Raw genomic sequence first — 21,597 nt, 5'->3', positions numbered from 1 at the left:
TGTTTCTCCTGAACATAAGCATAGTCAAATATAGTAGATATTCCTCAAAATTTAATCTAAGTCAAATTTGTATTGAAGTCAAAATAAACATCCCAATTAAACACTAAAGCAAATTCACATAGTGATGATATCCTTATGAGTATATATTCAATATATATTTAAACAGCAGCAAGTTTTCTGAGAGACAAAACTCTTTCAGTAAATGCTCAGTTTTCTATTTTCTGTCTTATTTACTTGTTATAGAGTTAGAAAGAAGCTCTCAAAATGAAACTCACACAAACCCATAGACACACACCTACATCCAGAACAGAGCACTTTGGATAATTTGTTTTTATTTAATGTTTCTTTCAAGAATGAAAAAAAAAAAAAAAACCTTGAAGCTCTATCTTTGAAAATTTAATGGCATAAGATTTTTTTCCTCATTTATTTCAATGCATGTATTTTTTATCTGGCATCTTGATTTGTGATATTTATTGATGAGGTATACATATTGAGAGAATCAAAATAGAAGATGTGATTATTTTTATGCATATTTCAAATAATAAGCCCTAACTAAAATATAATGACATTATTTATATTATTTAAACTATATATTTTGTGTTTTTTCATATGTAGTTAAAAGTGTATTATGCAGTGAAAAATAGATGTTTTGAATAATAAAATTACCTGTTTATTAATTTGATAATATTGGCTAACTTAATATTTTAGTAATATATTTTTATCTGTAAAATTAAGGTAAATTGAAGACTATAGCAAGAATTGTACATTAGTTATTGTTGGCAGTAGTTTTATTAACATTAGTTTATATACTCAATAAGATTTTTGTGTAATTCAAATAAAATCCTACCTAAGAATGCATCTTCTAAACTGTACACATTTTAGAAATATGAAGCACAGGATTCAGTGTGGACTGATTTGTAAAATCAAAATGATCCATATGACTTGGTCATTAATCATCACACTTTAGCAGAGATTAAATGTACTAATGTTCTTCTTGGGCATGAAAGCATATTTAGGATGTGGTCCTCCCAACATTTAAATGCTTCTGTTAGCCAAAAGGGAGACCCCTAAATGAGGAGGTCCTCGAAAGTGTGGGTCCTGCCTGCTGGCTGGAAAGCATTCACAGCTGAGGCAGAGGGACAGAGCAAAAACTGCTTTTTTATTTTTCAAAAGAGGAAAAGGAAGGAAAGTGCTCTAGCAGGGAGGAAAAAGGAAAACGCACTCAAGCGAGGCAAAGGTGCTCAAGCCAGAGCTGTCAGCCAAGGTCAGCGGCAGGGACGACTCCAGCCGGGTCGGGCCACGTGGACTTTTGTGGGACGCTTCCACCATCACGTTCTCCTTCTGGGTGTGATGGAGCCAATCAGTCCTTGTAGGGACTTTTCAGTTCTTATATGGGCTTTCCGTCATTGTCGCCATGGCAACTGTCAACCGTCATGGCGCTGGTGGGTGTGTCACTTACCATGCTAATATATTACAATAAGCTTATAATGAAGCTCAAGGTCCACTGAAAGTCAAATCTTCCACCATCTTGGACTGCCAGATGGTTTCCTTTCTGCAGCTGCCTCCTGAGACTTAGATAAGCCTAAACCGGTTTCTGGCTGAGGGAGTGGCAGCGGTATGATCCTGGGGGCAACAGTCTTAGTAACAAAAAGAAAAGTTGTTTTTAACCAGAATGGCTGCAGCCTGGTGGACCCGACATTTCCCCCAAAACATATCTCCAAAGATTTTGTTCAGCTATTAAAGTCTTAAAGGGAAATGGGGGAATAATCTCAATTAATCATTGAGACAGGTGGTCAGAGTCCTTGCCATCCTCCAGTGCCTGCAGGCTTGTCTTAATCAACGACGTGAGCCTGTTATTCCAAGACGTAGGGAGGCCCAGGAGACCTCAGCTTTTCTATAAACAAGAGGCAGGGGTTGCGGGGGGGTGGGCACAGGTCCTGCTCCCCTTCACTTCTGCAATTCATATACAAAGACTATTGTTTTGTCGAGAAAATTCCCACTTTTGTAATATTTGCCATAGGCCTTCTATTTTCGAGGTAGATTTAAACTACTAAAACTTTTCACAAGTAATATGTTATTTCATGCTCCTAGAATATTCCCAAGGTAGGTAGGGAAAACATGGTGTGACAGTAAATGGTGGGTTATAGCAAATTGCTCCCATGTATTTCCGAGGGCTGAGCTATTTGCAGAACTAATCCGTGTGAAAGACTGTTAAAGAGGCTAAAGAACTTGGAACTTCTCCAGGTTGGCAAGAGCTCTTTCTTTCATATTGAATATGGGGGAAACGTTGTGATACAGTCAGTCCAATGAATTCATACCTGTGAAACGAAGATGTTAACAGAAGCCAACTGCATGCTGGGAAAAGGGGGACCATATTCTGAGAATTTAAGAATGTTTTTCCATGATTGGGAAAAAAAAAAAAGATACTGAAGAAGTTAATCTGGGAATGCTGGTTACTAAACATGACAGTCATCCAAAAGCATTTTCAGAGCATTGATGAACTACCTTTAATTCTATCTGTTTGTCTGTCTGTCTATTTATCTACCATCTATCTCTCTATCCATCCATTTGCTTCAAATACTATTTATTCAACAAATTGCTGATTAATTATTTCACTTCACAGATACCTTTAAATTATACAATCCATCATTGTAAATTATGATTTCTTTAAGCTCTTCTGGATATTTTCTAAGTTTGAAATGGACTGACAAAATCAAATCTGGGGACTTTAAATCTCATGGACATTCTGTATTTAATTTTTATACATCTGGGTCTCGCCAAACTGCATATCCCACCTGAACTGCCACCCCCAGGTCTGTGATGGATCCATTTTATTCAAAATTACAGAGCTACGATCTAAACCACAGGTTCTATACCTTTTCTTCTGCATTGTACTGACTTCCGTAAATTTTTACTATTTTTATCTGCTGTTTCACCCACACTGAAGTTTCTTTTAGCCCGTACTTGTGGCGTATAACTACATATTGGAATGTTGCTGCTTGCTGCATCTGAAATATATATGAGTGATGCTAGAGGTGCAGTGCCTTCAAATAAATGCATGCTCTCTGTGGATGTCTTATTTTTATAAATGGTGTTTCAGCTTTACCATAAACTCTCAGCATGCTCCCTACCTAACTCCTTTCCTAATTCTAGAGGAGTTCATGTTTCATAAGTGTTTTACCAGCCCTGTTTGTATCAAACAGAAAGATCTGAATGAGGCTGCCCACTTTCTTCTTTTAAAGTGTTTCCTTTTTAAAAAACATTAACCCAAAGACTTGATAGTACTACTCATAAATCTATAATTCATGGTGCTTCCAAAGACTTAATATGGTAATGTACTTTGATTAATTTTGATATCTTATAGGTAAAATAATCCTTTTACTTTCTAGCAGATATTTTGCATCCAGTTAGGATAAACTTCAAATTTTTTAAGTGGTGGTTCCATTGTTAGGGAATTTTAATCCAATAATCCAGATTATAGCCATAAATATTAAGAGAAATGATCACCTTTACAGGAACAGGTTGACTGAACATCATTAAATAATATTCTATGTAAAGATAATTTACAAGTGAATGCAGTTTAAAGAAGCTTCCCCCAAAATGGTTGTTTCCCCAAGAAGAGATAATGATCAGTTAATTTGCATAACTGCATAAGGGGGTTGTCCCATATCTTTTAAAAACTCATCCTGAAATGACTTTTAGAAATCAAATTCCTCCTTATAAAGGCTGTCAGATTTTTAATCTCAGTTGAGTTTAGGAATAAAAACCCAGGGAGATTATTCTGCTATGATGTTATCTACAGAACCAGAAGGTGCCCGCTATACCATAACTTTTATCAACAAAAGTGTCTTTAGAGTCAATAATTCTAACTATTTTTCTTTTAAAGAAAATTTCATATTTCTTTTACATAAAATGATTTTCTGTAGACATTTAACTGAATGTGCTTATCATAGTTAGACCTTTTAAAAAACTGCTTTGAAACAGACTTCTTTGAATAGTTTTAAATCAACATTTTATTAATATTTTTCAAAGTTAAAATTAAATGTAAATACTTTGTATTTTAAATAGTACAGTAAGAAGAACACTGACAAGGGAAGGAAAAGAAAGTTGCTAATTCAAATGAAATTAAAATGAAAAAAATTAAGGTATTGCAACTCCAAGGAGACTGAGCACAGAGTATTTATTCATGGCAGGACCCAACTGGCCATCATATTAGATTCTTCACTACTTTCACTGCTGTAGTGAGACAGTCCTCAAATCAGCATTTCGCTCTCTCTTTTTCCTCTTTGCTACACAACTAACTCTTGGTTGTAATTTCACTGAGAAATGATCCAAGCAGTACTTCAATGTGTGGAATGAAATCTGAAGTTGACATTCACCTCTCCCTATGGACCTACTTGCTTCTCTAAGTATAATCGTTTAATAATTTGGAATGTCTCATTCTGTTTGTTTATCTTATAGACAGACATATACATGAAGATTACAAATGTAATTCTTTATGTATAACTATCGTCTACATTTCTCATACAAATTAATTTTGTTTGTGTGTGCTTATTTTTTTCTTTTTATAATCCACAGTGCTTAGAATTGAATTAATAGCACCAGTCCTACAGTAGGCAGTCCATAAAATTTATTGACAGAATTAATACTATCTAGTGAGTTCAATTGTTTTTAACTTGATAATACATCTTGGATATCTTCATATACAAGCATCTGTACATGCAAATAATGTTTTATGAATGATTTGGGATTTCATGGTTATAAGTAATAGTTTATATTACCTTTCCACCATTATTTTTCAAGTGCCATACCGTAATCCCGACATTATATAAGGCACTGGAAACACTGATGCAGACACAGACATGTTTTATCATAACACTCATATTCTGGGGAGTGAAATAGATAATAAGCAAGTAAACAAATAGAAAAAAAAATTCAGAGTGGATAAATGCTATAAACAGAAAATAAACTCATTTTTAGAAAATAAATTTTAAAATTCAAACATATTGTGATTATTTGACCTCCTTTTTCATAATTTTAAATGTAGTATCTGTCCTTGCTTATCTATTTTGTCATTAAGAAAAGAAGGTTAAAGAACTGAGTTAAATAATAAGTCATGAACACAGTCATAAAGCAGGACACTCAGGCAACAGAGTTTCTCTGAACCAAGTAATCTGATGACTCTTCCAATATATGTGAATTACAATCAAAAGAACAAAATTTGCCTTTAATCTTCTTTACCGTATAAACAGCAGTATGAAATTAGCACACTGGGAACTCAGACATCACTAATGTAACCTTCAAACAACTATAAACATTTGACAGAGTGTTAGAGTTTTATTCTAATTACTTTTTCAATGAGCAACATTATTAGAAAACCATGTCCATTAATATTTCACTTTGAAGATTGCAGTAGAAATTGTATTCGCTTAACACTTTCCCGTAAGTGTTTGTATTTACACAACATCCATTATTTTCTTTCCGAATAAGCAGATTTACTGCCACCAGCATGCTCTAACTGTAAATAAATTTCAGTAGGGTATACAGAAACAGGAAATAAGATTCCTGGAACTTGGCCATTGTTTGATTTGGTCTCTTGTTAGAAGTAACATTAATTTGAAAGAATAGATTGATTGCTGACTTGTGGAAAATATTTTAGAGAGAAAAGTGGGCCGTAATGCAGCATCAAATTCTGCTGAATATTCACTGAAAATGAAAATGTGTATGCAAATGTGTAAAATTAACTATAGCAATTTTGATCAATTCCTATACTGTTTTCAAATTATCTAAAGTTAATTACATATGCTGTAAAATGAACAATATTTTAGTTTAAGCCAGCGAATTGAATATATGCATAAGTTAACTTCCACCTCAATTCTCTCATTGTAACATTTTGTAGGTAATGGAGTAGCTACTACATTGCACACATGCCAGTAAATGAAATATTGTCAGAACCTGGGACTTTTAGGGCAGTTTCTCAAAATATAAATTTCACTGTATTGTAATTTTTAAATCGGAGCATTTGTAAAATAATTTAGCAACAATTCATTTCCTATAGATTTCAGTCTACTCCTTTGATTAAAATATATGGTGGTAGGCAAAATAACGGCCTCCCAAACTTGTCCATGTCCTGATCTCTGGAACATGTGAAATTGTTACATGTCAAGAGAAATTAACATAGTGGGCAGAATTAGGCTGCTAAGTGGCTGACTTTAAAACAGCACTATTATCTTGGATTGTCTGTGTGGGTCCAGGGCAATCACAAGGACCCTTAAATGTGGAGGACTGAACGGAAGACTGAGCGTCAGAGTGATGTTGTGTGAGGTGAGGTAGATTCCGCCAGCCTCTGGAAAGACTTCTTGCCATTGCTGTTTTTGAAAATGGAAGGTGGCTGGGAACAAAGAACACCAGCAGCTGGAAAAGGCGAGAGAGTGGATTGCAGAAAGGAACACAGCCTTGCCAACACCTTGATTTTAGCCCCGTGAGACTCATCTCAGACTTTTGACCTCCAGAACAAATAGCAAATTTGTATTATTTTAAGTCACCAAATTTGTGGTAAGTTGTTGTAGCAGCAATTAGAAACTGATGCGCACGTGAAAATATTTGGTAAATAATTTTGAGAGGATAGATTTCATATTTATAAGATATGAAAACATAATCAGTATAGCATCTTATTACAGGTATCCTAAAAGTACAAATACTTGGGGGGGGGAATGAATAATCCAAAAAATATTTGCGTGCATGCCATTACCCGAAGTAGTGGGGCACTTCGATTTCATAACATCTTATTTAAGTGTTTCTCAAAGTCCAGAGAATAACTTCTTAGATTGTATGCATATTAAAGAAAAAAATCGTAACTTTGGAGTAAAAACACATCAGTCATTTTAAAATTAAACTCTACAAATACCAAATTTATGCAAGACCTCTCAAATAGGGAAAACACAGTCAATTTTTAACATATTTGTGAAATAGGTTTTCCTGTAAATAAATATTGCCCCTTCTCTGAGAAGTTCTTCTTTGAGTTTAAAACTTAATCCTGGTTCTTGAGTTGCATATCTGACTCATTGTACTATATGTAGAAGGTGGCGTGAGAATATTTTAAAGAAAGTCTAAATTCTTATTTTAGAATGACATAAGGACAATGTAAATGTAACTTTTTCTTATTTCTATTTAGCAGTTAGGAGATTTTGGACTATTTTTACAGTAAATATGTCTACACAAAATCTTTCTCTGCACAGAAGACTCTACTATGACAAACTCAAAAACATCTGCCTGAGTAAAAATTGGACTCCTTTATTCAACAGTTTTTTTAAACATACACAAGAAATATGAACAGATTGGACAAAGCACCTACACACTTGTGGAGCTAGTTCAAATATAGACAGGTAGTAAAGCATTCTAAGTTTAAGTAACAACAATGATTTAACGATGCAGGAGTTTGCCAAGTGCCTTTAAATCCAAGAACAGGCAGTTAGTTCCTGGTGTGTAATACCCACAAGGTCACTCCATGATCATCTGAGAGACAGAGCAAGTTTATGTAGGCGTTGGAATGCATTCAGATTTGGCGGAAGCCTCATCTGTAGTTGAGTAACAGACAAAACGCAATTAAATAAACAAGTCAAATATTGAGCCCATGGAATTACAAATCTTTAAAATTGTGGGAAATTGGAAGGACTCCAGATGAGATTGTATCTGAATTTACTCTATATATGCATGATCTTGGTAGCTGAGGAAAAATAGCTAATACCAGTAAACTAATTTCTTTCTTTCTAATGTTAAAGGTAGAAAAAAGGGAGTCTTTGGACCTAATTTTTCTTATGTGTAATATTAATTTCCAAAATCCTTTCAACATTTATAATTCAATGATATACGGAGAAGGAAAGTGAAGACATGATAGGAAAAAATTATGTTTGACATTCTTTTCAACAGCTCTTTCTTTTGGTGATTCTCTCATACGACAGTTGTTCTAGGCAGTGTGTAGCATTACGAGGAAGAAATTATTAGGCATTTCCTATTGATAAGAAGGTAAAATTGTCTGACAACAATTTAAAAAGAGACCATGTGTTTTAAGAAAGAAAAATTGTTTGGCCATCTTCCAATAAACAATAAAAACATAGACCCTCTGTGACCCGTGGAAGACTTCCTCTCTCAGGGACAGAGAAGTGAACCCCAGCTCACAAAACCCTGGAGATGCTCCCTGACCAGCAGTAACTGCACGTGTGTCAGGGATGACGCAGTTCACCGCCACTTTATCCTGCCAACATTATTTGAAATGAAAGAAAAAACATGAGTCAAGAAGTCTTAGCTATACCAGAATGTATAGCTAAGACACAATGTTGTAAACTGACGATACTTCAATAATACACACACACACACACACACACACACACACAGTCATAGCTACAGGTTTTGGTAAAGTAACAGAAATTAAGACCTTACTTCTAAGACGATTTTGAGACTAGGAAGGCATTTAAATTTATTCCACCACTATTTCTCTGTTAACTACCATGAAGTAGGCTTCTTCGGTTTTGTTTTAGTTCTATTGGAAAGAGTACTTTACACTATCAAGAACTTCCTTAACATCTCTTGAATAGCAAAGGGAATGAACTTAAGTCAAAACTCTACATGCACGACCGGCTTTGGATGGGCTCGGAGGAGCCACGTCAGGCCTTGAACACACAAATGTGTGACTCTCCATACCACGTGTTCTTTAATGCTCTCACTGTTTTTCATTTTGTCTATACGCAGCTAGCCACGTTTTCTCCCCTGCCCTGTCTCCTCCCTTGCGCAACCCTTTCAGTTATTCACTCAACAAATCCTTATTCAGTGGCCACAGAGTGCCGTACATACTTCCAGGCACTGGGGCTACAACAGTAAAATCACTATTAACAAACGTCACAGTAAATTATTGCAGGCAAGAATCATCCACAGTTGCTAAAATCAGCGGGTAAAACATGATGAGAAAGAGAATATTTGCATAGTTTCAAAGCATATCCTCAGAAGATACTAATTTGTTATAAAGGGAAAAATAGCAATTACAGTGAGGAAACCTAGCAGCAAGCACCGTAATCAAGTGATCAAAGCATCAACAGCAGTGACAAAAGGTACTGGTATCAGGCGCACTGCGATCTGATGCACTGGGGGGGTGGGGACAACATCATTTCAGCGACACCCTTGGCCAAACTGCACAACCTCAGTCTATTGATGCAGAGACATCAGACAAACCCAAATTGAGAGACAGTTTGCCAAAAATGCCTGATTAGTGCTGTCAAACGTGTCAAGATCATCAAAGACGTTCACACAAATGCTACGTGTCACAGAATAAAAGAGACATAAGGAGATATGACAACTCAGTGGGATCCTGGACCGAAGGAAGGTGTGAGTGGGACAATTTATGAAATTCAAATATGTCTTGCAACATAGTTAATAGTATCGCATTCATGTTACTCTCCTACTTTCTGTAATTGTACTGTGATTGTGTAAGAAGATAACAGCTGAAGTTGGGACAGGGCTGTGAGGACCCTCTGTGTAATTTATGCAACTTGGAGCAGGGGTTAAGCCTAAAGTTATTTCAGAATAAAAAGTTAAAAAGAAAAAAAGACTGCAACAGTGGATATCGAGCATTGACCAAGACAGCCTTAACATCTCCCTCAACTTGACTGCACTTTTTCAACAGACTTCCTCCTGACTCTGTGCCCTAACCTCCCTTTCCCCTTTTCTTAAATCATTTCCTTGAGAAAACTTTCCATTGTAAATTCTTGCTCTGCCCCTTTGAGATGTAAACTTTCTCTCAACCTCTTCCCAGTTTTATAACCTGCTGACCTGGAACAAATAGACTGCCAGTTATTTCTCCAGCAAAGATGGGTTTATTTGGGATCAGCAGAGAATTGCCACTCGGGGTCTACAACCATGGCGTGCAAATTCCTACAAGGCAAGGGAAGGAGCCTTCCTTTACAGGGATGGAAAGGAAGTTGGGAGGGCTATAGTAAATAAACAGTCTATGGCTTTCCTTTTTCTTTCTTTTTCTTTTCTTTCTTTTTTTTTTTTAACGGAGGTACTGGGGATTGTGCCTAGGACCTCGCGCATGCTAAGCATGCAGTTTTCCCATTGAGCTATACCCACCCCACTCGGTGGCTTTTCATTGCTGAATTCTTTTCAGGAGGGAAGAGTTTTTCTTCTTCCTGCTGGGCTCTGCTCTTGTCTCAGGACCTGAGAGCTCCCATGTCTGGTCTCTTGAATCTAATTAATTGAAGTTTCTGTGTATTAATTTTTTACAAACTCAAAGACGTGGGAGACATTCCTTTGAAATGTAGCCATCACAGGCAGTAGCTCCCCTATCTCCTAGTCCCTGTGCAAGCGTAGGAGCTTAACTTCCCTAAAGGACACTTCACAAACACAGGATGCCTAATCCCACTGACCCACCTTCTGCTAGGCCTTCCTGTACTTGTCCACCACCTCACCCCAGTGCTTTAAAACTCTCTTGCCTTTGTTTAATGGGATTTGAGTTCGTTCTCTCTCCCCTCTTGTAATAGTTTTCGATAAAGCCTTTCTTGTTTATTCAATTTGTCAGGTACATTTATTTTTTGACATTATTCAAGATTACCATTGAGTCTCATTTTATAAAACCATGATTTTATATAATTTTAAGATTTTAAGGGATGATGTTATTTAATTAATCTGGTATATAAATAATGTTTTATTTTAAAATTAAAATCTGAGGGGATAGGACATATGAATTTAATTTATTCTGTTTTCATTTTAGGATTATTTTAGTGAAAATGATAGAAAAATAGGCTCCTAAGTAGTTTAAGATGTTTCACAATTTATAACCAGCACCCACCTATGTTAGGATTTTGTCCTAACAAAAATGTTCTAACAGTACCTCCCTTGTACTTATTTATCTTATAAGTGTACGTTTGTACCTTTGGACCACCTTCATCCAATCCCCACTCCCAATGCCTGCCTCTGGTAACCACAAATCAGATCTCTCTTTCTATAAGTCTATTCGTTTTTGAAGGAAAATTTACCTATAATACTATGCTAGTTCCTGTCACACAACATAGTGATTTGATATTTCTATACATTTCAAAGTGGTCACCACAATGTCTAGTTCCCATCTGTTACCATATGAAGACGTTACATAATTGCAGACTATCTTCTCCACAACCTGCCCTTTGACTCCAACATCATTATTAACTGAGGAATGGCATTTAATATTCCTAACCCCTGCTTTCTTCATTTGTGAAAGGGGATCACACTGCCTATGTTGCAATATCATCTGAGAACACATTATATAAGTAAAGTAAAAACAGCACAATACCGATTTATGTATTTAACACATTGCAGTGTGATGCCACCCTTTCTTAAGCTCTTGGAGAAAATTCAAGGCACATAGTAATTGCCCTTTAAGAACTGCTATTCCCACTGAAGTAATTATTTTTTTCTGTGTTTAGAGAGGTGACATTACACTGGAACTTAGTTAAGTAGAAAATTTTGGGAAAAAAAAACAGTCAATACAATACATTATAGCATTGCCATGGAAAGTAATCTGGTAAATACCATTTATCGGCCACCATTAAAGAAAAACAATAAATTTAATAATTAAAATTTTTAGAAAAATGACAGTAGTGAAACAAACAAAAGCTGCTTAAGATACAAATGTTTGTTTCCGTAAGTACCTATTCTTAAATGAGTTTTTCTTTTAAAACTGTCACAGTTATTCAACATTCCTATAGTCCTATTACACTCTTACCAAAGTGATCCTGGCGTTAACAACTTATGAGGTAAATTTATGATTGACTTTATTTTGAAGTAATGCAAACATTCAATAATATGACTTCAAGGAAGAAAGTGCATTGTTCAGCGCATATTGGGTCCCTCAGATCCTCATGGTTGCTAGAAATAGAAACAAAGCTATCAAGTCAAACTAATATGAGCAAATAATAGAAATACGCTTCTGTGAGGATTAAAGAAATTGCTTTATATTTCTAAGAGATCATCACAGATAGCCTGCTTCCATTTCCAATTATTTAATTATTTTCTTACAGAATTTTTGTCTAACCAGGTAACAGGTGCATACAATGAAAGTCACAAGGAAAATAAATCATTCCATTTCTAAAAATGAATTTTCTTTATAAAATAAGGCACATCAAACCTGCAAATTTCAGGGCTGGAAGGAACATTTCCCTGTGTGCACAGCAGGGTAGGCGTGGGGCAGGGTAGTTTCCATCTTGGGCTTCGATAAACTTCAGCTCTGGAAGTCTTTAAATCTAAACCAAGTCCAGATTTTCATATGCTTGGTACAGCTGTGCCAGGCAGGGGTTTCAAAACTTCTTCCAGAAAAACTTGAGTGAAAGTAGAATAAAAAGAACATAAGTAGCCAGGCTTATAAAGAAAGTGGTTGTGATGAAGCCAGGGAAGAAGGGCTCCAAGGCTTTCTGGCCCGTTCTGCATGAGATCGCAAGAAGAGAGCAGATATGCGTGTCCATAGCTCTGTGGTGACCCTTCACTTCCCGGTTTCCACCCTAGCTCCTGGCGGGGAATACCAACTTTATGCCAGAATACAGTTTATCCTTTGATCTGTTCATTGTTTAAGTGACAAAAAAGTATCTTATCCCATCAGCTGATAGCTTTAGTTCTCTTCCTCTCAACTCTATTTTTTGCATGTAAGCCCTCATCTATTTCTGGATGAATGGCCCCAGAAATGATAAAGCCTCACCTTTATAAGATGAATGGCACAGAAATACACTAAAGCATCAATAAAAGCTTGCAATATTCTTATAAAAGTGTGCGTAGAGCAGTATTGGGGGAGGCAGGGGTTCCTTCCCACTGTTTCTACCACTTAACTAGTATAAGAACATTCTTTCCTTTTATATTTATTATTGTTAATATTACATTTATGGTTCCATAAAATATCATATTTGAGGATTATTATCCATGACAATAAAATTTAAATAATTTCTAGCCCTTTATTGAAGGATTAATATTTTCTTAGTAAAATGATGGAACATTTTAATGCATTGTCAGCTTAGACATCTATCAATGCTGTCAAATAAAACTATCTGCGAAGATGGAAATGTTTTATAACTGCAGGGTCCAACATGGAGCTACTACCCACATGTGACTATGAGATACTTGAAATTTGGACAGTGCAACTGCAGACCTGAATTTTTCTTAATTAAATTTAAACAGCTACATATGGGTAGAAGTTACAACATTATACAGCATAGACAAGATCATTTTATGGGCTCCCTTATAATTTCTAATCTTTGAAACCCTGTCACAGTTTTACATTTATTTTTCTACTTAGGGCAAAATATTCTGTATCCTAACTGTGAAATAAAATAACTTGTCTTTAAAGGTTTGACTTTGATACAAACTAAGCAAATAATTATAAGTGAACAGTCAGAGTAATTTTTCTTTTATCCATATGAGGATACAAAGTAAATTTCACATCCTCAGTTATTTGATTTATTAAAAGAAAGACTTAGTGACCTACTTTTCAATTTGCATATTGGGGGGAAAATCTTCTAGATGATTCTACCATATACTAGGACTTTTAATATGGTAGATAAGAACATAAAGATTGATTCTTAATTTATTACTAATTTGAATTGCTCCAATTTTATTTGATGGAGAAGTAACTTGAAGTCTGTGGTTTAACAGTTATTTTATTATGATCAATAGTTCAAAGGACTTACAAACATCTAAGTTATAGATACGTGCTCTATTATTTTACTGGTTACTGAAAAAGAAAATGAATTTTTAAAATGCAGAGATAACAAAAATCATTGTGAATAAAATAACAAGCTCTATACATTTAATATGTGCTTAGACTCAAATACTGATAGAAAAATGTAAAAAATATAGGAATTGCTTTTAAATTTATGTTATTTAAATGAAAGTTCTACTTAACAGCGTTAGTCCTAACGCCTTCACCTCCAGTCCTAAACAGAAAAGTTGAACCATATCAGCTCTTATCAGCCAGAAACATGCTAAAAAATATAATTTCTGCCAGAAAATGAAGAATGATGCATCCCTTACAACTTTCTCTAAACCGTTTACATTTATACAGCAGAAGCAAAAGTGAAAGGAGACGGCCCTCTCTCCTGGCCCAGCCCACTTGCCCTGTTAATAGTTTCATGGTCCTTTTGGACTTTCTTCTTTGTTTAATTAATTACCTATTTATAAATGTCAATCCAAGGAACGTAACTTGTGTTATTTCCACAACTAATACTGTCTATTGCAAACCCTAATTCTGCCAGGATAGTGGAACCTTGTTTTACTCAGTTCTCTGTTCTGGGCTGAGTCTAAGCTCTTGGGTTTACTCTGTGTCAAAGTTCTGGCAAGATACCTCCACTGACCCATCCTGTTCTCATTCCCAGTAACCCTGTTCTTTCCATTCCTTCAATTTGATGGCATCACTGGGTGCATGAGCATCACTCTGTCACACCAGGCCATGCTTTGCAGTGACATCTGTGCTGTCCAGGACAGGAGCCACTCATCATGTGTGGCCACTGAGCACTGGAGGTGTGTCCAGTTGGATCTGAGCTGTGCTGGAAGCATCAAATATGTACCAGATTTTGAAGACAACATGGAAAAAAAGAAAAATATCTCATCAATGATTTTTAGATTGACTACTTCGTGCTCTGTGCAATGACTGCATTTGGTTATACTAGGTTCAATGAAATATATTATGAAAATTAATTTCACTTATTTCTTTTTACCTTTTTAAGTGTGGTCACCAAAAAGTTTAAAATTACAAATGTGGCTCATATGATATCTCCACTGAACAGTGCTGAATCAGGTGCTGTGAGTCTAAATACACCACACAGCCGGCCCCAGGATCTTGATGCTTCTATAGAAAACAGATTTAGGTCTACTCTGTCCTCAGTTTTCAGCATCTTTCTAAGCATCCTGCTGTGTGTTTCTAGGAGCATCAGCCTGGGGAGGGGTGGAGACATGTACATCCGCCAACAACCGGCTTGTCTTTACAATCTGTTCATGATTTGGTGAGTTAGGGTGAGAGCCATGAGAAGGTTCTGTGTTACTCTCTATGTATTCTCTCAGATATTTCTACCAGATTTCTTTCCAAAAACTGCCTAGGCTTTTTCAATTAAATGAATGAATGAGTGAATGAATGAATACATAAAAACATAAATAAATAGCTTTGTTCTTCTATACTTTGCTTTATGTCCTTTCTCCTAGACTGAGAATGATCATACTGAATGAACAGGAGAAAGTGTAAGGAGAGAGAAATAATATGCCAGGAAAGTAAAATAGTTAACTTTTAAAAATCAGTAAGAACATTAACATAAAATGGATATATAGCAAGGGAAGAAAACTAGGGTGTTTATAATAAAACATCACCTGGGTAAAGCAACAATAACAAAACGAAAATCTACAAAACACTGTAAACATTTATATATGTATTTTTCCCCAAATGCTATCATTTCATATACCTTGGTATACAATTAATACCCTTTCATTTAATCATATGCTGTTGACATCTTTTTAAAGTCACTATTTATAGATCCAGTGTATTCTTTTCAACCACTAGTTTTAGTCCATAATACATGCACACCTTGTATCTTAGCATTTGGGAGGTACACATTGTTTCTACTAATTACAATCAATGTATAATTACTGTACAAATAGTATTACACACATATTTGAACAGATAAAAAATTTTTAACAGGCTACACTGAACAGTGAATTTGGATATAAAGGGTTTGGAAAACGAATTCCAACCCTTTCCATTCTTGAATTGAGCTACATTCCAAGTATTCCACTGGTCCAAATATTTTGTCTGGCATGGGTTACCAAAATGTGTGTTAACTACTTGGAAAATTCCTGCCATTACTGCCAATCTTTGAAAATCTTATCCAACCACAGAATCCCAGAAATTTCTCCAACCATATTTGAGCCAGAATTGACAATTACCATCAGCTGGCACGTGCCAGCTCACAGCCAGGACGCTGGTGGATTTGGACTGGTCAGCTGGGTCACTAGAACTTCAGGCCAACTAGCTGGGCATGTGTATCCTGATCATTTCATTAGCCACAAAGTTAAGCTGCTCCCTGTCGTTGACTTTTCTATACACCACTGATTGTATTAGGATGGGGTGTCACTGTATTTCTAGAAGACGTACTTGTGAAAATGAGATTGTAGGAAAATTGTTATCCACTATTGAATTTTGATAGATTAAAAAAAACTGTTCTCAAAATATGTCTATAAATATTACTTTTGCTTACCAAACTTTTCCTTTCCTCCTCGTCTGCACATAATTGTATTTCTCAGCTTCCTTTACATGGACCTGGCCACATCACTGAGTTCTGGCAAAGGAAATATGCACAAAAGGAACGTGCATCACTTCTGCAGATGAGCCTCCATTATATTTCCAAGTTGAGGGGATTAAGTCATGGTAGAGTGCGTGGCAAGGTGGAAGGATCTTGGGACTGGAACAGCCATGGGGAAGGCCACATGCTGACTGGATTTTATACATATAAAAAATCAACTTTACTGAACTACAGAGATTTTGGAGTTGTTATAGAAGTTAGCCTTTTCATGCAATTGAATTTTCCACAACATTTCACTGGCCTTCCCTACACCACGTGAAGATAATCAAGCTAGAAATGCAGCTCAGAAAAAGAAAGAATCTGGTCATTTTAGTCTCCTTAGGGGAGATAGTACTGCTCTGCTTCCAACAAAACCTGTAAAGAGGGATTTATCTACATATGTGGAAAGAGTGAGAAAGGGAGAGAGAAAAAACTTCACTTTCTAAATGTTCATAACATACCTATTTGTCAGCACATAATTGACAGGACTGTATAATACCTATTAAAAGCAGTGTAACATGTTGATCAGAAATTTTGAAAAAAGTTTCCATTGGAAGATCTCTTTACTACTAAGTCTGAACATTCTTTCATGTATTATTATTAAATTTTTTCTAGTGGATGATTTTTATTAATATGTAGGGTTTATTAGGTTTCATTCATTTGTTCAACTAAGATGTATGATGCACACAATCCGTTCCAAATACTCTGCTAGCTGCTGGCGACAGGGCTCAAGAACTCCAGATTTGTTCCCTAGTCACGTGGAGTTTACTGTCAAAGGAAGGAATGGAAAGAAGGGCTCAAGTATTGCACTTCCTTAGCAAATTTTCACTGGAACATTATTCTTTGGTGGTGACCAAAACAGACAAGGTCCCTGCTCTTACAGGTCTTTTATTCTAGTTGTGGTAGAAAGAAGATGAGCAAGTAAGCAAGTAAGTGATAAGGTTATTTCCGAAAGTGATCATTGTTAGGAAGAAAACCAAAGTAAATAATGTACTAGAAAATGATGGCTGGGGTGCACATTATCAAAAGACTGATCAAGACAGACTGTTTCGAGGATTTGGCATTTAATCTGAGGCTTCAAGACCAGAGGCAAAGACTTTACGAAGATCCAAAAATAGAGTCTTTTGGAAACAGCAGACAATGAGCACAAAAGTTGTTCGGTAAGTTGGAAGTTTAGGAAGTGGTAGACCAGCTGAATTAGAAACTCATAAATAAAAAGGAGAGACGAGCAGGAGTTGACAAGAGAAAATTAGGAAGAAGACAGATCATGCTGAGACATGTAATCCAAGAGAAGGATTCTGGACTTTATTCTATCTTTCCTTTTCTATTTTCTATATTTTATTTATTCATAAGTTAGTTCTATATACCATTTGTTCTACTTTCAGGTCAAAGTATTAGAATATTTGATGAGGTTTACAAAATTAAATCTAATTCGGTAGTTTGCATTAGGTGCTCCTGAAATTTCTCTAAGGATGTAACTTCTAAATGTTTTATATTCACTAATAGTGCACATAAATAAAAATTCATGTACACAACTTATATACAATATACAAAATCTTTATATAACAAATAAAAAAACACATGTAAATGGACCATACTTGAAAAGGGCCTGGAAATATTTGAGTTTCAAAAAGTTTGGCTCCCACCATACCTTTCACTCACATATAACACACACACACACACACAAACACATTATAGATGTGTACATTTGTAATATATGCATAAACTTACCGAAAACAAATGTAACATTCGAATAAATAATAGAAAAATTTATAGACGTTATTACCTAGCCATCTTCTACTGAATGCACATTATTAGTTCTATCTGGGATAAAGCCTACTTGAATAGCTGGACCATTTTAGGGCAACAGACTTCGGATATCAGGCCTGTGGATGGGAATGATGAAGTGTGTTATAAAAAAGATTTAGTAAGTCTCTGGGCAAAAGGATGAGTGGCCATACAATGCATCGGTATCTTCTACCAGCTGTCCCCCGCACGGCTGTCCAAACGTACGGGGAGGAACATATCACCCACGGTACTGACAGGTGCTGTAAAGCTAAGCTGCCCTTTACCAGTGAATGGAAAATAAGCCAGACTGAAGAACAGACAGTGAATTTAAAGTATGTTTAGAGAAAGTCTATGGAATTTATATTTGTTTAACAAGCAAAATTACAAAGAATGTAATCTGTTATATTTACAAACTGGAAGAAGACTTTAATCGGACAAATATTTCAAACAATTTTATTGTTGTATTTATTAATGATATTCTTCTGTAATTCTTCTCTGAGAAACATCCAAAATACATTTATATACCACAAAATCTTTTCTGTGTATTGGATAAGTCTGAGCCACTTAGCACTTAACTTTTCTATACTGAAGCCTGTGTCTATCAAGCATCTCTATTTAAAATGGTCCATATTTAGTGTTTCAAATTAGGAGTCTGGCAATATATGTCTAAAATGCTTACTTTCTCAAATTTTATTTTTTGCTAACAATTTCACAATTATATAGGCATTATATTGGGGGAATATGTGCATGTTACATGTTGAATTTCCTGGAAATGTTTATGCAATAGGAGAGAGATGAAATAATGAGGAAGAGATCAGGGTTAACGATCTCAGGCTTTGTGAGTTTCACAGTGCTTGAAGAGGGGGTGAAATACGCTTCACCCCTAAAAGAGAAGCATAAAATTGTTCTAAGTAGTTTATTAAAACGGAGCCAAGTTTTCTTTCCTTCAAAGTCAGTATCTCCAGAAAAGCAGTGGATAATGATAATATTCATGCAATAAGTAATGGTAAAAATAAACAAAATAAATGTAAGAAACATAAAAACCTAGATGAAAAGAGTATTTAAAATAAATATGAGCCAGGGAAAGTACAATTTGTGAGAGGGTAAGGATTCATAGATAAGTGGGTAGAAAGAGTAAGAGATGTGTAAGTCTCAAGACTTGACATTTACACTGTCAATCTGTCCAGAAGACATCATTCAGGAGGGAAGGACACCCAGATTGTTGTAGCGGGCACTCTTTTGCAGCATTTGAACTCACAGAATGTCTAGAAAATTCTTAAACAGATCATTATTATCTCGCCTTAGGGAAGTATATAAATACATTGCTCAATTATTAAGTATGGAACATGACTCAATGAGTGAAATAAAAATTAAGTTAATTTCAAGGTCATTTTGCTGGTAGATCATGGTTCTCAGAGATTAGGGAGTTAAATTGATGACACTAGAAAACGCTAATGTCATCATGAAAATAGTAATATTAAAAAGTGCTCTTTAATTTCAATTGTAATTTTAGAATTATGACTATTAACATGAAACTTTATCAAGAATATTGTTTTATATCCAAAGATCAGAGAAGTATAAATAGACTATTAAACTGAATTGTTAAGGAGAATTTCTTAATTGAAAACTCATTCCATTGACATGAAACAAGACAAAGGTGTTTTTTCATTATATATTAGCTTATGCTCATTTTTTAAAACTCAGTTGAGAATGTTCTAATGCTATGCACAACATACAGAAAGTGAAGAGTAAAGCCTTTCCATGGGAAGTACACAGTTTCAAAGTCTTTATCCTAGAATCAGTAGTTTTGATCTGTTTGAGTCCCAGAGTCTAGAGGCTTAGCCAAGAGGCAGCTGGATCAAAGCCTGTCTCCCTGAACTATGTCAAAAAGAGAATGGTTAATCGTGTTTACTATAAATGGGCAAGTAAGACACCAATACCTTATCTCAAACTGATGAATATGAAATCTCTACAAGAACATGGTGAGAAAGGATATCTTTTCATATATGATTTTTAATGAAACTGCCCTAGTACGGTATTTCAGTGCTCTCTAAAAACAAAGGGTATGATTTCAGTTTTATGTGTTTATTTGAATTCACCAAATATAAAATGGTTGTATGTGTGCAGATATTACAAATGTCGTCCAACTTAAGTTCCTTTTTCTCAAAACCCTAAGATAATGTTTTTTGAAAAAACATTTTCAATTAAATCATTGAAATGGACACCTGCATTAATTTAAAAGAGTATAACATTTTCTTCTTAATTGGCAATAAATATCACATAATACATAATGCTCAGATTAAGTAGTTCTTATTCACAACCCTAGTGATTGTCTAAGAATGGTATTTCATGGAGGCAAGTGAAGCAAGTAATTGGTTTCTATTTATTAATCCACTTCAGATGTAATGAAAACACAACAGCAAACAAAATGTATTTCCACTTTAATCTGTGAGTGATGGTGATATTATTGTTGTATTCAAAGTCATCTCATATTTCTAACAAACGTATGCAAATACAAAACAATGATTTAGATAAAAGTCCAAATTAAATCACCAGAGACTTAAATAGAAGAAATTATTTATTCAGTGGAAATGTATTTATTGATCTCATACTGTGCTTCAGACTCTGGGATAAGTTTGGGGAAAAAAAAAAGGTTGAGATAACGAATGTCCTAGCACTCTGAAAATTTTATTGTGGCAATTTTGAAATAACTTCATATCTGTATTTGCTCAAATCTGTATTTGCAAAAGCTATTACAGGCTTTTTTGTTTGTTTCAACATTTTCCGTGTTTGTTTCACGTTTGGGAAATCTTCAGTATTGTCACTGCTCTTTTCTCCCAGTAATTTGTTTCAGGGAATATTTTTATTTATATTCAAATGACTATTTTTGTTTTTCAAATAACTTCATTGTGACAAAATTTACATCCCACAAATGCTTCTCATTTTATTTGTTCATTTCAATGAGCTTTAATAAAAATTCCACAAACTATTCAGCTAATCCCCACAGTACAATTTCCTATCATTCTCTTCACTCCAAAATGATCTTTCATCCCCTCCAGCCCCAGGGTGCCACCAAGCTGATTTTTATAATTTCGCTTTCTCAAGAAATTTCATAGAGCTGAGCTCACCCAATGTGTACTCTTAGTTGTCTGCCTTCTAGATGAGGTTTGTTCACGTTGTTGCATGTACAGCCTGTTTCTTTGTATTAACAAGTAGTATTCCATTTTATTTCAGTAATGTTTTATGGTTTTCAGCGTATAGGAATTGCATTTGGTTCACTAAAGTTTTGTTAAATGTGTTAAATTATTCCTAAGTATTTTATTCATCTTGATGTTATTGTGAAAGAAAATTTCATTTCATTTTTGGAAAGTGTAAATAGTAGATAGACTTACAATTGATTTGTGTATAACAATCACGTACCCGTTAAAGTTGCTTATTGGCTAATAGGAGGGTGATCGATCGATCCTTCCTA

General features: G+C 35.1%; 1 long non-coding RNA gene across 1 annotated transcript in view; it reads right to left on the bottom strand.

Moving 5' to 3' along the window:
* LOC140688782 (uncharacterized) overlaps positions 1–21,597 on the bottom strand; it is a 50,221-nt gene that overhangs the window by 5,710 nt on the left and 22,914 nt on the right. The window lies entirely within an intron of this gene.

Source organism: Vicugna pacos, chromosome 23 (assembly GCF_048564905.1).
Source record: "Vicugna pacos chromosome 23, VicPac4, whole genome shotgun sequence".
NCBI lineage: Eukaryota > Metazoa > Chordata > Mammalia > Artiodactyla > Camelidae > Vicugna > Vicugna pacos.
The sequence above is the reverse complement of the archived record's forward strand: the minus strand, read 5'-3'. Positions and strand labels throughout refer to the sequence as shown.